The sequence below is a fragment of the Lolium perenne genome, chromosome 2, assembly GCF_019359855.2.
Source record: "Lolium perenne isolate Kyuss_39 chromosome 2, Kyuss_2.0, whole genome shotgun sequence".
Lineage (NCBI taxonomy): Eukaryota > Viridiplantae > Streptophyta > Magnoliopsida > Poales > Poaceae > Lolium > Lolium perenne.
The window spans coordinates 301,337,670-301,344,803 of record NC_067245.2 but is presented as its reverse complement, the minus strand read 5'-3'; positions in this window follow the sequence as shown (position 1 = coordinate 301,344,803).

The window sequence follows — 7,134 nt, the reverse complement described above, 5'->3', positions numbered from 1 at the left end:
TATTCTTCTTTAACATTAAGAAGAGGATAGATAAAGAAATATGTGGCACTATAACGCATGCACCTTAACGGCAATACCTGTTTGCACCCGCATGTTTAGTTTTTATACCACTCCTCCAACAGGCAACTTTTGGTATGAAAATACACCCTTGAACAACTATTTGTAAATTGCAACGTTGGACAACAGCAAAATCCCCAACAAGAGAAGGGTACAAAACCCCAAATCCAGTTTGACCAAGCCGTCCGTCCGTCCACAGGGTTTTCGGCTGCATGATTTGAAAGTCACAGAAGGTTGTAGCAAATGCATGATTACTACAAAATTCAAATATCCATTGAAAGATAAAGGGGAAAACAGATGGAGGCCCATACTTTCACAGTATTGGTCTCGGTGGAACTTTCAGTTTAAGCATGTTGAATAAATTTATACACGACTATATTTTGTCTACCCAATGATTAACTGATGGGTGGTTTGAAGCCCTCCAGGGTGGATGTGCCGCGGTCACTGCGTCGTGTTTGTATGCTCTTGATGGATTTTGTGGAGAAAAGTCTTATTCTTCTTTAACATTAAGAAGATGATAGATAAAGAAATATGTGGCACTATAACGCATGCACCTTAACGGCAATACCTGTTTGCACCCGCATGTTTAGTTTTTATACCACTCCTCCAACAGGCAACTTTTGGTATGAAAATACACCCTTGAACAACTATTTGTAAATTGCAACGTTGGTGCAAATTTTTTGACAACAGCAAAATCCCCAACAAGAGAAGGGTACAAAACCCCAAATCCAGTTTGACCAAGCCGTCCGTCCGTTCGTCCACAGGGTTTTCGGCTGCATGATTTGAAAGTCACAGAAGGTTGTAGCAAATGCATGATTACTACAAAATTCAAATATCCATTGAATTCGCAATGAAAGATAAAGGGGAAAAACAGATGGAGGCCCATACTTTCACAATATTGGTCTCGGTGGAACTTTCAGTTTAAGCATGTTGAATAAATTTATACACGACTATATTTTGTCTACCCAATGATTAACTGATGGGTGGTTTGAAGCCCTCCAGGGTGGATATGCCGCGGTCACTGCGTCGTGTTTGTATGCTCTTGATGAATTTTGTGGAGAAAAGTCTTATTCTTCTTTAACATTAAGAAGAGGATAGATAAATAAATATGTGGCACTATAACGCATGCACCTTAACGGCAATACCTGTTTGCACCCGCATGTTTAGTTTTCATACCACTCCTCCAACAGGCAACTTTTGGTATGAAAATACACCCTTGAACAACTATTTGTAAATTGCAACGTTGGTGCAAATTTTTTGACAACAGCAAAAATCCCCAACAAGAGAAGGGTACAAAACCCCAAATCCAGTTTGACCAAGCCGTCCGTCCGTCCGTCCACAGGGTTTTCGGCTGCATGATTTGAAAGTCACAGAAGGTTGTAGCAAATGCATGATTACTACAAAATTCAAATATCCATTGAAAGATAAAGGGGAAAAACAGATGGAGGCCCATACTTTCACAGTATTGGTCTCGGTGGAACTTTCAGTTTAAGCATGTTGAATAAATTTATACACGACTATATTTTTTCTACCCAATGATTAACTGGTGGGTGGTTTGAAGCCCTCCAGGGTGGATGTGCCGCGGTCACTGCGTCGTGTTTGTATGCTCTTGATGAATTTTGTGGAGAAAAGTCTTATTCTTCTTTAACATTAAGAAGAGGATAGATAAAGAAATATGTGGCACTATAACGCATGCACCTTAACGGCAATACCTGTTTGCACCCGCATGTTTAGTTTTTATACCACTCCTCCAACAGGCAACTTTTGGTATGAAAATACACCCTTGAACAACTATTTGTAAATTGCAACGTTGGTGCAAATTTTTTGACAACAGCAAAATCCCCAACAAGAGAAGGGTACAAAACCCCAAATCCAGTTTGACCAAACCGTCCGTCCGTCCACAGGGTTTTCGGCTGCATGATTTGAAAGTCACAGAAGGTTGTAGCAAATGCATGATTACTACAAAATTCAAATATCCATTGAATTCGCAATGAAAGATAAAGGGGAAAACAAATGGAGGCCCATACTTTCACAATATTGGTCTCGGTGGAACTTTCAGTTTAAGCATGTTGAATAAATTTATACACGACTATATTTTGTCTACCCAATGATTAACTGATGGGTGGTTTGAAGCCCTCCAGGGTGGATGTGTCGCGGTCACTGCGTCGTGTTTGTATGCTCTTGATGAATTTTGTGGAGAAAAGTCTTATTCTTCTTTAACATTAAGAAGAGGATAGATAAAGAAATATGTGGCACTATAACGCATGCACCTTAACGGCAATACCTGTTTGCACCTGCATGTTTAGTTTTTATACCACTCCTCCAACAGGCAACTTTTGGTATGAAAATACACCCTTGAACAACTATTTGTAAATTGCAACGTTGGACAACAGCAAAATCCCCAACAAGAGAAGGGTACAAAACCCCAAATCCAGTTTGACCAAGCCATCCGTCCGTCCACAGGGTTTTCGGCTGCATGATTTGAAAGTCACAGAAGGTTGTAGCAAATGCATGATTACTACAAAATTCAAATATCCATTGAAAGATAAAGGGGAAAAACAGATGGAGGCCCATACTTTCACAGTATTGGTCTCGGTGGAACTTTCAGTTTAAGCATGTTGAATAAATTTATACACGACTATATTTTGTCTACCCAATGATTAACTGATGGGTGGTTTGAAGCCCTCCAGGGTGGATGCACCACGGTCACTGCGTCGTGTTTGTATGCTTTTGATGAATTTTGTAGAAAAAAGGCTTAAAACATTAAGAAGATGAGAGACAGAGACTGATGTGGCACTAAACTTGCCAGAAAAGTCGAAAACATGAGCGTTTTCAGCAAACATATGAGTTCTCCAGAGTAAACGCCAAATCAACAACTCAAGCTTCAATGATCACCGTCAAAATCACAACGGAAAAATAGACAAAAAAGAAATGCAGGACCATACTGGTTTACAGCGTTGGGTCTCAGTTGAACTTCTTTTCAGGCCCATCGAACAGATTTACACACCACTATTTTTGTGTATCCAGATGATCAAGGTTCTGCCCAACCAAGTATGCCCTCCAAATTTTAGACCGTGACAACATGCTCCAGTGCGACCCTATTTCCACACCCATGGATACTCGCTCCAAACTTTCAGCTCATGACGGTACACCATTCTCAGATCCATCTCTGTACCGCAGTATAGCAGGCGCTCTCCAATACCTCACATTGACTCCCCACATAGCCAATGCAGTTCAGCAACTTTGTTTTTTTATGCATGCTCCCATGTTCTCCCGCTATCAGCTGATCAAGCTGAGTACTTCGCTATCTCAGGGGCACATCGCACTTTGGCCTGCAGATTTACCATTCGACAACACCAGATTTGGTTGCTACAGCGATGCAGATTGGGCCGGTTTGTCATGACACACGAAAATGCACCTCCAGCTTCCGTGTGTTCCTTAGGAGCAGCCTAGTGTTTTGGTCGTCCAAAAGACAGCCCACTGTCTCACGATCAAGTGGCGAAGCCGAATATCTAGCTGTGGCTAATTGCATTGCAGAGCCTTGCTGGTTGCGTCAGCTCCTCCATGAGCCTCATTGTCTGCCCAGCTGAGCTACCATTGTATAACTGTGATACTATTTCCATGTACCAACAACATCCCAGTTCGCTCATGTGTTCACAAAAGGGATTCCGTCAGCAGTGTTTGGAGACTTCAGGTCCAGCCTGAACATCTTGCCAGATGTACCATTGTAACCATAGGACCTAGTCTGTAGGAGGAGCTAGTCCAGTGTTATCTGATCCGATCAATGCTCTCTATGATCGCCTGTACTCTGTATAAATATGTACTGTAAAAGATTGATACAAGTGTGGTGAATTCAGTAATCCAACTCTAGTTCCTTCCTCTGCATTGTTTGCATCTCCTGCAAAACAGATGTGAAACACGGTCAGGATGGGTGGTTTTGACACGGGCCTGACTGCTGCAGTCCAACTTCATGGTCTGGGATATATGACAATAACAAAAAAAAAACAAAAAAAAGAGGCATGCATGTTGTTATAGTCGGTTTGACCTATACGCGCAGGAAGCCCACTAGTGGCTAGTTGTGGGCTTAGCCCAAGTAAATTAGGGGCTTAGCCCAAGTAAATTAGGGTTTCGAGGAGGCCGTCCTCCTATATAAACACTTGTATCCCTTCGAGATTAATCAGACAATAATTCAGTATCATTACTGTCTCGTCTCCTGAAGGGAGACGGGAGATCCCTGCGCCCGCCGCACCAACCCTAGCCGCCGCCTCCTTCCTCCGCGACGGCGCCCAGCCGCCGGCGCCGAGCTCTCCAACCTCTCCGCCCTCACTTCCACCCTTACAACCTCCGCCCTAGACCCGGTAGAAACCTAGCCTCTACCACTTTGGTATCAGATTGCCTAGGTCTCATGGGCTCCAACAGCCCCCCCCCGTCGACACCATCGCCGCCACGTCCACCGCCGCCACCAACTCCACCCCCGCCGCCATGACCGGTGCCCACGCGCTGCAGGGGGCCGCCGCCGCAACCGGAGACCAGGCCGCCGCCGTCCCCACGGGCCTCGACCTCCTGCCCTCTACCTTGGCGGACCTCGCCGACAGCCTCCGCGCCATCCGCTTCGAGCTCGCGGAGATCAAGGCCGGCCAGCACCCGCCGCCCCACCGCCGCCGTTCCGCCGCCGCCCCACCGGCCGTCGTTCCGCCGCCGCCCCCACCGGCCGCCTCCGCCGCCAGCAATGGCCGGCCCGCGTGGTGGTCGTCGTCGCCCTCGCCGATTCCCACATGGACCGACGCGTCGCCCGTCTACATGCATACTGCGGCGCGGACGACGGTTCAGCAGCCCGCCCACCGCCCTGGCGGTCCTGGCGGGTTTACGGGCCCCTTCGCCGCGAGCACGTCCTTCAACCCGGGCCGCCAGGAGGGCGCCCCCGAGGTTCCGCCTTTGGCACAGCAGCCGCCCCGCTTCACTAAGCTGGAGTTCGCCACCTACGCCGGCGCCACCAACCCCCCCGAATCGGCTGAACCGGTGTGAGCGGTTTTCGGGGCACGACGCCTTCGGCACCGACCGCACATGGATCGCCTCCTATCACCTACGGGCCGCCGCGCAGACTTGGTACTACGCCCTCGAGCAAGACGAGGGCGGGATGCCGCCCTGGGAGCACTTCTGCGACCTGTGCCTCCAGCGGTTTGGGCCGACCCTCCGTGGCAGCCGCCTCGCTGAGCTGGGACGCCTCGCCTTCACCACCACGGTCCAGGACTTCGCCGACCGCTTTCAGGCGCTCGCGTGCCATGCCCCGGGCGTCTCGGCACGGCAGCGCGTCGATCTCTTCGTCGGCGGCCTCCCCGACTACATCCGCGTCGACGTCGAGATGCGCGAGCCGGCGGACCTGCAGACGGCCATGTACTACGCACGAGCCTACGAGCAGCGCGCCCTCGCCATGCAAAGAGTTCACGCGCAACGTGGCAGCACTCGTCCCGCGCCCGACCCGCCCCGACACCCACCGCCCCGCCGCGCCCGCACCGCCGCTGCGCCCGCAGCCCTCCCCGCGCCGACTCGCCCCTTCAAGCGGCCGACGGCCGCAGAGCAACGAGCGGCGCCGCCGTGGCTGTGCTTCAACTGCGACGAGAAGTACGCACCGGGCCACACGTGCGCCCGCCTCTTCTACCTGGAGACCGTCGACGACGCCGACGTTGAGTCCCTCACCGCCGAGCTCGCGGCCGCCACCGTCACTGAGGCCGGTGTCACGACCTACGCGTCAGTCGACGCGTCCGCCTTCGTCGTCTCTCTCCATGCTATGGCGGGCATCAAGACGGCAAAGACGATGCTGCTCCCGGTGACGATCAATGGGGAGCGTCTCACTGCGCTGGTGGACACGGGTTCCACGCACAACTTCTGTCCAACACCGCCATGCGCCGCCTCGCTCTCCGGCGGCGGGATCGAGACGTATGGCGTCACCGTCGCCAACGGGGATCGTCTTACGTGCCAGGCCGTGGCGCGACAGGTTACCATGCTCGTGGGCTGCGAGCCGTTCGCCATCGACTGCGTCGGCATCGACTTGGGCTGCTACGACTTCATCCTCGGCCTCGACTTCCTGAGCACTTTAGGCCCCATCCTGTGGGACCTCGACGCGTTGTCCCTCATCTTCTGGCGCGAGGGCGGCCGCCGTGTTCACTGGATGGGCGTGGGCAGCACTGGCACATCCCCGCAGCTCCACCTGATGGCCGCCGCGCTAGACGAGGCGCATCCGCTCCTGGCCGACTTCTATCGCAGAAGACGGCGACCTCTTCGACGAGCCGCAGGCCTCTCCTCGCGACCCCGTGACCACCGCATCCACCCGCCGCCCAACACGGCACCCGTAGCCGTGCGGCCGTACCGGTACCCCCACCGCAAGGACGAGCTCGAGCGCCAGGTGGCGGTCATGCTAGCACAGGGCATCATCCGGATCTCGACGTCACCGTTCTGCGCCCCCGTGCTCCTTGTGCGCAAGACCGACGGCACGTGGTGTTTCTGCATCGACTTCCGCGCCCTCAACACCGTCACGTCCAAGGACAAGTTCCCCATCCCCGTCGTGGATGAGCTCCTGGACGAGCTACATGGCGCGCGCTTCTTCACCAAGCTCGACTTGCGCTCGGGCTATCATCAGGTGCGCATGCACCCGGACGACATCGCCAAGACGGCATTCCGCACTCACCATGGCCACTACGAGTTTTTGGTGATGCCGTTCGGCCTCTCCAACGCACCGGCGACCTTCCAGGCTCTGATGAACGACGTGCTCAGCCCCTACTTACGCCGCTTTGTGCTTGTTTTCTTTGATGATATTTTGATCTACAGCGCATCTTGGGCGGAGCACTTGCAGCACGTGGCCGTCATCTTCAACGAGCTTCGAGCGCATCGTCTTCACCTCAAGCGCTCGAAGTGCTCGTTTGGCACGACCTCCGTCGCGTACTTGGGCCACGTCATCTCCGCCGACGGTGTCGCGATGGACGCGGACAAGGTCGCTGCCGTCGCCGCCTGGCCAACGCCCCAGTCGCCACGAGCTCTTCGCGGATTTGTGGGCCTCGCAGGATACTACCGGTGATACAT